Below are 15,697 nucleotides of genomic sequence, written 5' to 3'. Positions count from 1 at the left end.
ATGCTCATAACAAAACTGATCTTCATTCAAACCTCCGGCAGTGTCCTGGCTCACCCCTGACCGCCCCCCACCTTACCCCCACCTTACCCCCACCTCCCCACCCGCTAATACAACACCTATAGGCTATAGGAGGTGGCAGAAGGCAGCAATAGGACCGCATGGCATTAGGCAACAAAGATGTATAGAAGTGTTGTAGCCGCACCATAAATAGGTTACACATCCCACAACATGGGATGTTAACAAATAGTACATTTCTAAACGTTTTCATTAAAAAATGTAGTCAGGTTGATTCTCCAACAACAATGTATCTTTGCAATTAATGAATCTCTTCACTTGTTTTGAAAAGACATCTTAAATGTTGTGATCATTTCTTGTCTCGCCTTTGTAACTAGACTTTCAGAATAAATTCAAATAATTTACTTTAAAAGTTTTTTTGCGTGGATGAAATGGCTTGTTGTTTTAGCTTGTCGTGGCGCAGGGGGTAGAGTGGGTGTGCTGGGAAACGCAAGGTTGGAGGTTCGAGTCCCGGCTGCCCCATGTCTCAAGTTGAAGTGTCCCTGAGCAAGACACCTAACTCCTAATTGCTCCCTGGGCCAAATGTAAAAAAGCCATGGGTTTAAAGTGTAATGTAAGTCGCTTTGGATAAAAGCGTTTGCTAAATGACATGTAATATTGAGAACCTCTGTACTTTTGGAGAGAGCCAAGGAAGCTCAATTTTATTTTTAATATAGAATTATTTTCTTAACTTAATCCTTTAGTTTATATCCAAAAGGTAAAGGCACGGTCTCTTCTTTGGTCAGCAACAATAGATAATCAATCCATAATCTCATATCACAGCGATATCCAATCCATATAAGTCATATGCTGCATCCACACTACTTCACACCACCACCATTGTTAATGACAACTCTTTGTCCAAACAGGCTCATCAATGCAGATGTTTCATTTGTCATGTCGATAAAGCTTTTTAAAAGCAATTGATCAGTTGAAACCTCCAGGCTCCAGTGAGGGGCAAGTGAGAATTAAAGAGGCAGGGATCAGCAGAAGGAGTGATTGACTGATTTGTCACATCCGACCCCAGACAATATCGCGGGACGCGCGACGAGCTCCTGCCAGTGGCCTCGCTGCAGCACAACGATTGGTTCATCTCTCTGGAGGTGGTGGGAGATAAACGAAGCTATGACACTGTACTCTCCCACCAGGAGTTGTCAGAGATCAGCATCAAACCACCGGGGAGAATGAAGGGCCTCGGTGGAGTAACCAGTCTCAGCATGTTGCAGGCGCAAATAGCGCTTGCTCGCATTTTCCCCAACGAGGGTCAGAACTTTTCCGTTCCTGCTCAAGCAGATCGTTGTGTTCCTCCTTACCTGTAATGCTTTTGGGTGCCCACCTTGGTATAGAAGGAAGACGTACATGTCGGTTGAACAAAGCGGCCCTGTTTTTTTTAATAGAAGAGAGGAAATCAATGGCTATCTTCAGTTTGTGGAGACACAATCAATTCCGTGTGGGTCTTATCCTCTCGATGGAGATGAGAGGACAATAACAAAATATGGTCATTTCAGGGTCACAGCAGACTTGGGGAGATGGCCTTTGGTTGAGGTGTTTGTGTTGGATCCTGAGTGTTGTGTTGTGTATTGATTTCTGCCATCCTATATGTCTGCAACAACCTCGGCTCCTTCACACAAAGAGGAGGCGAATCACCCCTTTGTGGCTCCTCAATTTTCAATCTTTCAGAACCGGGAGAAGATCCCAGCCTGCTATATTCTATTTCTTTCCAACCTCACTGAAGAGCTTCTGAATCTTCAAGGATCCTGAGGTCAATACTCTTCATCATTTCGGTAACGTAGTGAAGATCAAAAACTTACATTACCAGGTGAATCATTATATTTGTGAAGTACAGCAATTGTAAACTTCTCTCTAATTATCTATGCATCTATCTATCTAATGCAGCAATTGAGAGCAAGCCGCAATACTTTAAAGACAACATTACCAGGAAAAATGTGAAAAAGCATGTTATTGTTTCAGAAAAACAACGTGGGCCAAGTTTGTATCATTTAAGATTATGACTTTGATATTATTTTAATCCCCTAAATTATTTTTAAATCTATTCCTGCCCAGGGGATTAGGCTGCTTTATTCCACAGCATCTGCTCTGTACCTCCGGTGATTTGATACACCTAAAAAATTCGCACCCATTATTCTATTTGTTTTGTTTTGAACCTTGGATTATCCGTGATTGGCATGGTATGAGCCTCTGATGTGTTACATCATGTGAATCCAGCTTCAAAATGATTGTCTTTGTACAGATTAGTCTTATTCTTCATGTAAATTGCATCTCTGTAGTGGCGCATCCACAAACTCAATAGGTTTACTTCTACGTGTTGTCGGCTCTGGTCATATTTCCCTGGGTGATACAAACACATTGACAGGCAATCTATCATATCACACGGGGCATTGCATTAGACAGGTTGCCACATCGTGACCTTTGCCTCCACCTCGGAGACCGTCGGCCAATCTGAGGCACGTGACTGCTGGTTCACAATCAGATAGGACTAATGCATGCGCCACAGTTGAAAATAAAAATACGGTTTCTAGCTGCCGCAGAAACATTATCTCTGCAATAGTGACTGTGGGAAGAGAAGACTGACTCAAAATGAAGATAATACGGACTATAATGCAGCCCACTTCATTACCATCATTACCATCCGTTGGTGTGGAGATTGTCAGTATGTTGGTGTTAAAACCAGCCGCCAACTGAGAACTTGCATACAGAATACCAACTCATCATGTTTATTTCACATGTCAGTGTAACTAACATTGGGTCTGAATTGTAAGGAGTCTAAAATGATGCCTAAACTCTTTCTACACACATTTGCTTAGTTCATATAACGATCCTTCTCATTTTAATATTTTCAAAAGCACATGTTGTTCTCTCAGGTGGTGATAAGCACCGACTTCAAGTGGAGAATACATCAACCTGTAGAGGATGCAGAGCATTAATGAGCTGAGGGACAAGGTATAGAAAGATGGAAATTGAGAACTGGGACCATCTGTCAGTGCTTGAGCTGGATGGAAATGGACGTCTCGGCGCCATCCTCAGCGCTCTGGCGTTCTCCACCTCCTTGGATGACATCTCTCTGATCAATCGTGTTTTGCACATTCATGGCAAATTACTCCATCAGACATTGCTAGCACCTGTCCGCCAGACAAAGGGGGAGGCCTGATGTCTGACAGACAGGTGAGTGACAAGGACGGGTATAAGGTAGAAACCAAACCAGAGGCAGTGGTGCGAAAGAAAAGATGAGAAAGAGAAAAGACTGAAGGATGAGAAAAGCCAGGGACTCGTCAATTCCCTGGAGGTGAGGCAGTATCAGTCAATCTGGGGCTAATTCATGTCAGAGTGTGTGCGCCGGCTCCTTGAGAGGCCAGCAGAAGGTTGATAAAATTCAAGTGGAAACGAAGTTGGCTGCACAAGTGGAGAGATCGCACTGGTGATGAACTGATGTTGTCTTTCAGTGATACCTGTCTGCTATCCCTCTAATCTCCTACGTCTGTGGTAGAATCTTCTTTAACATACCTTTTGTGAAAAAGTAAGTTTGCATCTCAACCTGACTACAAGCATGGTCGGGTTCGAAAGGACTACAAGTTTGAACAAAAACAAAGCAAATAAAAACAAAAAAATAACTAAATCTGATGATTGGAGTGGACAAGGTGAAGAGGTAGGTTTACCGGATCTCTTTAGCCCACTGCTGTGTCTATTAGCTGCCTGTAAAACACAAATAAATTGATGACAAAAACTATTGGTGGCAAAACTGCTGTTATTCCATGGTTTCTTTTCACTTGTCGAAAACTGCCCCCCAAATGACCTGCAATGCAGATCTGATTCTGCTTCATCAGTATTTTATTTTTCATTGGGAAAAATACCGTTTGATAATATTCTACTGGAAAGCAACGCTAACTCGTGGATTTTCTTTTACTCCCACAATCTCTCAGGAATCTGATCTAATCATTTGAACCAAACAGAAAAACAATCAAGGGAAAATTCACTAAAATTCACAAATCCGTCATATTAATTAATTACAGCGTGCAGACAAATGTGTCACAGATGGTTGTATGGTTTGCTAAAACCAGACCCGTTGAAAGTGTCTACATCATCAATTATTCTGTTTTAAATACTAAAAAAATCAAATATAGAGGGGGAAAGTAGATAGAAACAGACAGAATAAAGGCTTGAGCGCATGGGGTGTCAAATTGAGGCAGGTGAGAGAAGAGAGCAGATGGTGAGGTTGGGGCTATGTGTCGAGTGCATAATGTGCCCTTGGGGCACGGGAAGCAATGTCTAAATTAATATGATTTGTCCACCTTTGATATTTAAGAGGATTATACCTTATGTTCAAACACGGGCTTGTGAATAGCCAGGGATGAAAAGTGACACAGAGCAGAATAGCATTAAGGGCTCCTTAAGGACTTCTTTATTCATTGTTAACTTCTCGCCTAATCCTTATTAGGATGTACAGGTCTGAGTGAGCTAGTCGTGGCTGTGGGGACATGTGCCCCTATTGTGTGTCCAATGGTTAATCACGCTGTCATGGTTGGGGGGAGGGGAAAGCAAATGGGAAGAGATGGAGGGATCAAGCAAGTGCATAAAGCCCCCCTGCTTTTTAGGGGCGTTGCCAAGTCTGGCTGAGCTCTGATCCTCCACTATGGCTTTAGGTAAGAAGGAGCTGGCTCCCAGCATGTGCACACATGGTATTTCACACGTGTGTTCTCACATATACACGCAAACCTGCTAATTACACGCAGGTCTATTTGGGGGGGAAAAAAGCAAGAGCCATTGAAACATTAACAGAATAATCATCATTACACAGTGATTTCGTTCATCAGAACCATCACATATCTGGTCCATTTCAGGGAACAGATATGGAACGTTTGTTTTTTCCCTATTGTGGTATTATGTGCCTTAGTATCAAGAAAAGCTTCCGGTTGCCCTGCTGATCCCTGTGGGCCTGTTTCTTTGGCCTCTCAGCAGGGATCAACACCATAGACTCACAGTGTGGCAGTACACTTGATTTACATTTCCAGTCTACATGGGACTTATATCATGACGTAATTTGTTTTATGACACCGATTATTTCTCTGTTGTTCACAGAAGAGTAGCTCCATACCAAACCATCAGCAAAGCTCACATGTATCAGTGTTGTGTGGATGCGTGGAGTGTTTTGACAGAATTACTGTGCCCTGTACCCCTGTGGACTCTGTCGGTCCATCAGCCTCTCTGATGAAAGTAAGCTGCATTTCACTCACACACACATTCATCTTGAAGCAGATCATAGACAAAGGACACAATCATTTTTCAGATTTTCCTTTTTCCTTCAATTACTTCCTGAGGACACTGTGATACTTTTTGTAATAATCTATTTTAGGGGAAGGGGGAAGAGGAAATAAATGTTTCACCAAGGACACTAACTGTCCTGAAGGAAATGCATGTGTTTTAAAGAAGGGAATAGATTGGGCCTCAAAAGGTGAATTTTGGCATTTGATTCAGTTGGGTATACCTACCCTCACGATGTCTCTTTCAAAGTGAATTGTGTTGGTGGACTTTTCTGCTACCTCATCTGTGACGGCATCTGGGATTTCAATTGATTTAACACAAGGCTGACCCTCATGCATTGATTACCTTTACTTTACCTTTACTAGATCCAATGATTCAATTCAATCAGCGCAATCCATTCAAAAAATAGCCAGAGCAAAAAGTAATGGGTTTATATCAAGGATTCATGCTGAAAGCCCAACATTCATTTTGAATCTTCTTTGAGAGATACTTACCATTGCAAGTCAGAGCACATTGACATAGGATAATTGATGTTGTGTTTCAACATTCATCTCATTTCATTCAAGTGCAAAAGCATGACACCAAATCCTGGAAGGAAAAAAAAAATATTACAAAATGGGAAAATTACTGTTTTTACTGTCAATTTCCTGCAGGCTCATCCAGCTGCCGAAAAGGTAACGTCTGCAGGCCTCTGTCCATTGTACTGAAACCCTCACTGGCTCATTGCTTTTTTGGGGAGTTTTTACTGTGTCGATGAGGGTTTCGGGACAGAGGATGTCGCATGTGTACAGACTGTGAGGCAAATCTGTAATTTGCGATTTTGGGCTTTACAAAATAAAATAAAATGAATTGAATTGAATTGAATTGCTCAAATGGTATTATGGTATCATTGGTATCATTATTATCGGTATTATTTTCACCTTGCGAGTCTGTGTCTGTGTGTCATCGTGCTTGGCAAGGTACTTAAACCTACAGATGTTTTCAGTTTTTACACGATTTTGTCGTGTGCGATAGCTTCACAACTGTTTAAAATGCAGTCACTAAACTTTAAAGGAGTGTCGTTGAGGTCAACATGATGGCCAAGTTTGAAGATTTGGCGCCTGACGTAGAAAAGAAGGTGGTAGGGAAGGGTTCTCCCACGTCAACCTCCTGGCCCAACTTTGACTCAGTGCTGGCGTATTGCCATCGCGTTCAAGCCAATGACGTGACGTACAGTCAGGAATGAAGAGTATGTAAAACAACATCATCTGCACGCAACCTTTGTCACAACAGAAACGAATCAAATCCTGCCATGAGTGAAGGAATTTTGCAAGAATACATATTCACAACAACAATGAAAAAGTAATTAAACATACTGATATGGCTCGCTGCCACTTGAGTGTCAACGTGACACAGCGTTCAAATACTAGTGCCTCGTCTTTTTACATCACTCTTTGTACGCCGCTGTGCATCCTGTGTTCCCCTCTCAGATAAGGAAGTTGGGAAGGTGCGATTTGTATTCATCAGGGTGCGGACCGTGGCCTCAACCCCCCCCCACCCCCCCCTCCCTGCCGCCCTCCCAAACACCAATGTGCTTCCATTTAATACCACAGTGCACTGCTCTGACCCCAGCTTGCTCACTGAGACTCAGTGGCAATACTATCATGTAAATTGGGCTCGTTTTTAAGTGCCTTTGGGAGATCACTGGTTTATCAGAAACATGCCTGCCAGAGCTGCTCACTATTGTCCGTTCACACCAGTGCATAGAGAGCATGTTGCAGTCACAGTCACAGCCCAAAAAAGGTCAACATCATGTGTTGCAGGAGCTGCGTGTATAAAAAAAAATAATGTGGACTGCTCCTTCCTATTGTCATCATGCGTAAAAAGTTTTTTATTTTTTATACAAAGGATATTATTTGCATTTCAAATTCTGCATGGGCTCCGTTCAAAGGAATGTAGTAACTCCCTTTTCATATCATGAAATATGTGAGATTCCTCAACCACGAAGCTAAAACTGCTAGTGTAGGAAGATCATATACAATTTATATAGGGGCAGTATTAGAAAGGAAAAACAGAAAAACAAATCAACACCAGATTATTTATGAAATTGAATCCAGCTCAATATTTGCACCATCCTGACATACCAAACAGTGCATGACATTGACAGCAACGTACTCTCTCGGTTATTCGTACGCCTGCAGAGCTCCCCATCAAAACATAATTAAATTATGAACTGATACACATCGGGCTCGTCACGCTTGTTTGTTTATCCATTATTAGAGGCAGAGAGCCTGCATAGTGTGAATAAGAAACAGGGCTGACTGGAGTGCCGTATGAGCCACACAAAGGCGGACAAATTAATCTGAACCATGGTTTTATAAACTCCTGCACATGAAGATGCTCTGATAATTGCATAGACGAGATTGTGTATTTGTGTACCTTCAGCACAGCCAATAGTTATATTTGCATAGACAGAAAGTTATTTCAAAAAGGAAATTGACAAAAAATGTCAACCCACCTCTTTAAAAATGAAACGGCAGCTGCTTTGTTTACTTTCATTTCATGGAAACTGAAGTACCGAAGAGCAAACCAACCCTTCGGACTTCAAGTCACATTAAAAACGATCTTTCTCAAGACTATTGACATCACTCTTGCAACAATGCATTTTCCTGTGGCTAGCTTCGGTTCACCTGCTTGTCGACTGCTTTTGTCAGGAGATAAACACTCGCCCTGCTTTCAGTGTACAGTTACATAATTGGAGAAACGTTATGTTTTGAGTTTAAAATGTAATGCCTGTCAAGCAACAATTCAGCCCCATCTTTTCTACCAACTAATTGAAGTTATAATGACGGATGTTGTCGTTCCCATTTAATATACTGTATGTCTCAAAAAAAAATAAATGACATAATTGTAGTTGTTAGAGAAAATGATGACACTTGTGGGTAAACGTTCAGTAAACTGCCATTAGAGGTGAGGAGGTTTTCTGCGCACTGTAGCAGCCCAGAGAGCAGGTGGAGAGGCAACAGGGTTTAGCCGCCACAATCTGCCATAATGACCCCCACACCCCCCACCTTCCATTCTCCTGTGTGATTGAAGTACTTTGACAGTTTCAGCACTTAAATGGTCCACTTATCTTCTTGTCTATTTGAGGCAGTTTATTTGTGTTTTAACTGGGCTGTACAGCACAATAAAGGCGTTTTTTAAATAACCTGACCATTTCAATTCTGACATAACCAAAAGGCGTATTTCGCTCTTAAACTGTTAGCATTCAATGTAAGATGTACCAGGCGGTTTAAAACTGTGTTTTGTATATTTTGTCAGACATGGTTGTTTTCCATAGGATGAAAGTGAAACAACAGAGCCAGATGGTTCAAAAGGTGTAAATTCCCCCTGTGAAACTTAAAAGTTTGTGTCTTTTGTTGGATTTGTAACAACGCTTTACTGCTAGCTGTTCAGTCTTTGCGCTAAGCTACTTTAAGTCAGCTGGTTGCTAGTTCTGGCTGTTTATATGAAACAGTGTAATATCCTCTTCTCTTCCAACTCGAAGCAAGACAGTCAAATTGTTGCATTTGCCAAAATTTTTTTCCTTCAAGCTGATACGTCCTGGCAGAATGTGAGTCCGTTGGATTTCTCCTTAACTAACAGTAAGAGCTCTTCATTTTAAGAGTATTCCATTTCTGTGGTCAATCCTCTCAGATGTGGAACAATTACGCCAATTAGAAGTAAAGTGGCACTCTGTCCTCAGTGAGAAAAACAGTGTCATGTGACCCTGTAGCTGATTACCATCCCCACTTCACACCGCAGCCACAACGAGTGGAGTGCATGGCGTGCCGAGGTCACCGGACTTGTGATGCACCGGTATTCATTACGGGGGTCTCCTTTGATGTGATAATGACCTACTCCTGTCACACAGAAATCATTTTTAATCATCACACAACATGAGTGGAAGTGTAAATATTGAGGAACATATTAAGGAACATTTTTGCCGCTTTTTGGCATGTACAGACAAACAACCCCCCTCCCCCCCAACACACACACACAGATGAATGTCTGTATCTATATCCATACCTGTGGATATACTTTGCAATTTGTATTATCCCAACATTCATATCCAGCCTCAACTTATATCCTTGTGCAACAGACCTGGTGAATCACAAAAACCATGGTACAATAGAGCGCTTGTGTGTGTGGGTTTGTGTGAGTACGTTTCCCTGTTATTAGAAACAGATAAAGGAGGTACATGCCGACCCTCTTTTTGTCTTCTTGCTTTATACACCGAATTTCATTATACAGTCAAGTTCAAGACTCCCATACATTATCTTCACACCGCAAGCGGCAAAAGCAGCAAAATGGCCAAAACAGAGAGGGATTCATTGTGGCCGAGCTGCCCATGAAGTGTGCAGCGAGAACTAGGAGACATCATTTCGTTTGGATGGAATGGAACGGGGGAATCCACAGCTCCACAGCGACAGCTCTTCAGGCTTGGTGTGTGTTTTGTTTCAGAGGCCGGAGGAGCGATCTATTAACGCTGCATGCATCCAGGGTGACAGCTGGCGTTGAACAATGGGTTAAAAGGACTCGTGGTAACATTATGTCAAGTACGTACATCGTGAACGTTGCAGCTGGAGACTCTAAAAGTCTCTGTGATGCTATATGGCGGCTTAATGACCTTGACAGGGTTGCTTTCCCTGAAGAGGGACAATTTCAGTGATTTCCTTGCTGTGTGAAACAATACGCTTTGAGAGTAAAATATCCTCAGGCTGGTGCGCATGTTTAAGAAGACATATCATAGTATATCCCTTTCCTGACGCGGTTCTCTTCTTGATGGACCTGCGACACCAATTCTGTCCTACAACAGGGATTTGGCTGCCTACAAATACTTCACACTCCAGTTATGACAATATTTATAGCAAGATATCAAATAATCCTTGCTAATCGTCAAGCAAAAGATAATTAGGTTATCTTGGACAGGGCTTGGACAGCTGGAGAGTGTAATGATCTGGGCTGTGAAACCAAAGGCCAATAAAGGCACTTTGAGTGAAGGATCTTTGGAGATGCTCATGTTTTATCATTAGAGAAATACAGTCCATTATCAAAAGCCTAGAAAACTGCAATTAACCCTGCTATCATTTATTTAGGCACTATATCTGTATCGGCCTCATGAAGCACTTAACCCCCACATATGTAGTTAAGTCCGGGCGTCATTAAATACAGGCTTGTCTAGAATCTAATCTTGCTCATCTTCTAGGCCTCCACTTCTCACAGACCTAATATGTTTTATCGCCACAAGTTGAATTAAGGACCTTTTATTCCAATAGTTAAACCAGTGTGATCATGAGCCAACAATCCATCCATGTCTCCATGAAACCATCTATTTGTGTTTTTACCAGTTTATCCAGTACATTGTCGTGGGGGCCCAGCATATTAAGCAAGACATATTCCAGTATAAAAAATATTTACATTTTAATAGAAACAATGTGTTGTATTTGCACTATGTCGTCTTATCTGCCTTGTTTTCCGTTGTCTTACGGTCTCATGTTATGCACCAACCAACCGCCAAGTCAAATTCCTTGTACATATTTTGGTAATAAATGTTCCTAATATAAATGTATTAAACATAACATTTTGAAGAATAAAATGTGCAGAAGTTGGCAAAAATGAGTACTGTCACGAGATAAGAATCAAACAAAAACAGAGAAAAGCAAAAGTGTGGTGAATGAGAATTATAGTACACATATATGATTACACACTTCTACAGCACGTTGTAGATTCCTGAGATATTAATGCATTTCTAATGAAACATTTTTGTTGAATAAAGAGTCCCATTCTTTCAATGGAAATACACATCAGTCTATCTTCAAATATTCTTAGCAACAATTGATACATAAAATGACTAATTATACTATAATTTGAAAATACATTTGCTGGTAGGTGATTAATCAAGGCGCTTGTAAAATATAGTCCCGTTGTGCCTCCTGGTTAACATATTAAAGAACATATTAAATTTTAATGTTTAATTAAAAAAACGATCTCAAATTAAATATGTATGACTTTTAATGATTCAGGCAGTGATTTTGATTCTTATTTGTGGTGCGCATGCCATTTCTAGAGCTGCCTTTGAAAAACAACAACTTCACTTGACAATTACAGCTTTTTAATATCTATGAAACTATTGTGTTAGCAAATAAATTGGTCCTTTAATCAAAGTGATCCTTTGCGACTGTCCTGCACGGACTGCAATTCTTTCTTTGTTGCTGTAAGACGATCCTGGTCTCAACTTGGCCAAGGTCCAGGTGCAGAGCAGCATGTACTCTAATGGTTTCAATGTGGAGCACTTGACAAATGAACTTGAACTTGAAAATCAACAACGTGGTTATTAATGTTTAATAACCTGCTCAGCTCAGTCAGAATTAAATGTGACCTCCTGTTTCATCATCCCCTGCTGATCAACACTGGGTTTTATGAGAAGGTCCGAGATGTGTTATTGAATGAGAAAAATGCAGAAATCCTCACATTTTCTTTTTCTTATGAACAACCACACTCATCCACTGGAATCTGGAGCATGAGGTTTAAAACCAATATTTATTTAGTTTTGTGAGCTGAAAGAAAAGGTGCTTGCACAAGATAATTGCTTTTTCTCTTCATGTTTTCTTTATGATGGCTATGAGTCTCTGAGTGGCTCCAGCTGAAAATACAAAGAAAACACCCAGTGTTTTGATCAGCCCTCTTTGTATCCCATGCATCTAAATTAAGCCGCGTAAAACAAACTTTACCTGGCATCCCATGAATTCCAAATCAGTAATGTTTGATAATGATTATGCATCACTGTGCTGAGTCGAAATGTGGGAAGGAGGAGAGACTCGAGACCAAAATCAATATGAGCAGCACATTCTTCCCCTCCATTGCGGAAAGGGGATCTATTATGGAGAAATCATGATTTATGTCAATGGCATGGGAGGGATGTCAGGTTGAGCAAGGAATGGAGGTAAGGGCCAATAATGATAAATGCCCCCCTTTCACATGCCTATCCGCCCCACCCCACCTCCACCTCCCCCCAGTCCACTCCACTGTGACCAGAGGCTCTTCAGCATTTGCACCAAAACATTCTAATCCAGTCTAGTGGGGTTTTTTTTTTTCGCAGTCTCTCGCTGTCCGTGCTTCTCTTCCTCCCTTATCAGTGCGTTCTTCTTCTTCTCTGTTGTGCCCATCTGCGGCTGTCTATTCCACGCGATCCGTCTTATATGTAGACCAGGGCTGCTGCTCGTGATGGATTCCAATGATCCAGCGCTTTGGGGAACAAGGAGCGAGGCAGTCACCTTTAAGCTGCCGCTGAGCAATCCGTCATTGTCAGGCGTCCCTCCATACATGTGACATGGGCCAGACAGTGAACAAGAGGAAGACGGGGGGATGAAGAAGAGCAACGGCCGAGATCTCGTATACAGGAGCAGATCAGGTATAGTTGATAGTTTGGAAAGTAAAGCAAAAGTGCAATAAATTCATCTGGTTCCAGCTTGTCAAAAATAACATTTACATCATCATCCTATAAGCTCAAACAGTGGTAACTTGCTTTTCAATTTTTAATAGGTATTGATATATATTGTATTATATTATATCAGTGCAACATGAGTGAGTACATAACAATGTTTTGGATTCTATGAATCAGTCGGCTTGACATTTGTGAGAAGGTAAGAATTACATTTTAGTTCAATTAGTATTGAGTTCTGCCTCAATTTAATCCGTTACAAATGACGGCTTCATTTAAGACACAGTGAATTGGTTGTCAATCGAAATTAACATTCAACCGAACACGGTATGGCAAGTTATTAAACACAAATCAACAATGGCGTTGCTCCGGAGTGATTCACTTTCCATGAGCGCTCTTGACGACGTTCAGTGATCACCGCGGCCGCCCTGAGCGTCCAGGGTTTGAAGTCCAAAGCAAACCAGGTGAGCCAATAACTCTCGGACTGCAGGTGTGAGTGAGTGATTGTCCATTTGCGTCAGCCCTGTGATCGACCAGACCCCACCCCTCCACTCCCAGGGCCTCCGTACTATTACCGCTCAATAGGAATAAACAAGTGCGGTCAATGAATGGACGAATGAATGAAAGCGCAGTTGTTGTTTTTTAAGCCAATACTGGTTGTGCTTCAACCAGAAGACTCCTTTGCACACTTTGAGCAAGTGTCTGTTGTGGATGTTTGATAGGGTCCTTTTCAATGTATAGTAACAGGAGGGCAGGAGGCACCTAGTGTGTAATTGACAGAGACAGATAGCAGTCAGATGTGATTAGTTCCGGCAAGGCAACCAGTCCATCGGTTGCCTGGCTGATGGAAAAAACAACAGACAAGTGCAAAAGCAGCAGTTGAAGAAGCTACCAGGGCGAACGGTCCACCCATCACACACAACATGGTCCATCTCGTGCAGGATTACCAAGATGTCGGGTCATTTTTTTTTCTCATTAAGTCGATTGGGTCATCTAAAAATCACACAAAGGCTGTAGAAGCGAGACTGCAGGAGCTCATTTCATGTCGATGCTTTATATTGACTTTGGCAGTTTGACCTCCCATAACACCTGGAGTTAAACCATATTTCAGTTGAAAAAAAATCCCCCAGTTCATTGGCAAATAGCCGAAATAAAAACTATGCTGAGGTGCATGAGCAAATAAGACCACCCTGACCACCCCCTTCATATTTACTATGTGGTACACAGATACCTCTGCGCTCATAAGCTTCAAGCAAACAGGATTGTCTGCTGCTGATTTACATAAAGGACGGGTAAGCTGCTAAATCCTACTGCACCTGTGTCAAAAGTCCGTAGGTGAATCAGCTAGTAAATTTTATTTAATAGAAACAAATATAAAAGTAAATCTTCTTTATTTATACTTATATCCATAAAATAATCTAGTGTGACTCATTTGGTGCTTAGCCACATGGCATATAATATATAATAGCCACATATAATTACCAATAAGGTATTATCTAGTAAACAACTTTCATTTGATGTAGTTTGTATATTTATTTAGGCATAATGTGTACAGTTTTAGGGTTAAATAAGAGTGTAATATACCGTTAAGTTGTATGTTCTGTATTAGCTGGTGTAAAGGCTGAACAATGGCAGAGTTACTGGTGCACAAACAGCTGACAGAATGTCTCTGCAGAGCAGGAACATGATCTAAATACTAATCAAACATCATTTACAGCTGGCTTTATTTGAGGCTCCTGAGAGACTGTCCCATCCCGTTTCTTCGCCATGGTAACCAGAGATTCATTTCAGAGGTGTCATGCTGTATTATCATCTCACCGGCTCATCCACTCCCCTCCGCCCTCTGTCTCGCTCTCTCTTTTGTCCCCCCCCCCCCCCCTCTCTGTTCAGACCCTTCAATCTCAAATCCACAACGTGGCCAGCATCCTGGAAGGGAAACATCTCCTATCTTGCTGTAGCTCAGATAATACATCAGTGTGATCTCTCTGCCTCACACACACACACACACACAGGTGCACTTGTAATACATGTTGACACTTATTTTTGCAAAACAAAACCACAATAGCATGAGCAGCTTCACATATGCAAACCATCATTATGTGTGTTCAAAACACAACATGGAGCACATTTAAATAAGTCTATGCAGGTTGTGTTGAACCTCTGAAGAGTAGTTTCACACGTCCACAAACACTGATAGGTTGCAGCAAACTGCCATTTCAAGCATAACAATTGACTCAGCGTCTCGACTTGTCGACAGAAGGAGCCACAGGCCGACTTCTCCAGCTCTACATTCCAGTGGTCAAAACATTTCTGGCAAAAAGGGAAGGATGAACCATACAAAGCCAAATCTGCACTGAAATGAAGATCTATCACATCTTTCATAATTTTATATACTGTAGATATTGATGTTTGACACACCCAATAACGTGCAGACACATTTTAGCCTCTTAACATCCTTTCTGGGAAACAGCATTTTCTGAGAATGGCTGAATACATCTTAAGTCATTCACAACAAGGTTGAACATGAAATTTGTTAATTTAGTCAAACTCGCATTAATAGAAATTCAATGCTCTTTTGGGCAGATTTTTTTTACTTTGCAGAATGCTTCAGTTTAGAACATAACCCTACTATTATTAGGGCAATGTAGGGGAGTTTACGAAATAATTTGCATCTATACAATAATTACAAAGGTATTTATCTGTGTGAAATCAGCCGGTCCAGCAGCGGGACCGAAGATTGGAACCGAAGATAATTCCAGCACTTCTTTTTTAACTGGAGGTCTCAGTGAACCGAGGGCATTAGGGAAGCCCTGACCTCCCACATATGCTGGAGAGAGGGAGATTTGGCAGCATGCCACGCCAAGCACCGCCAGAGGCGTGCAGAGGGTTTACCCTTTGTTTTGA

Source organism: Gasterosteus aculeatus, chromosome 7 (genome assembly GCF_964276395.1).
Source record: "Gasterosteus aculeatus chromosome 7, fGasAcu3.hap1.1, whole genome shotgun sequence".
Classification (NCBI taxonomy): Eukaryota; Metazoa; Chordata; class Actinopteri; order Perciformes; family Gasterosteidae; genus Gasterosteus; species Gasterosteus aculeatus.
This window is presented reverse-complemented; position numbering follows the sequence as displayed.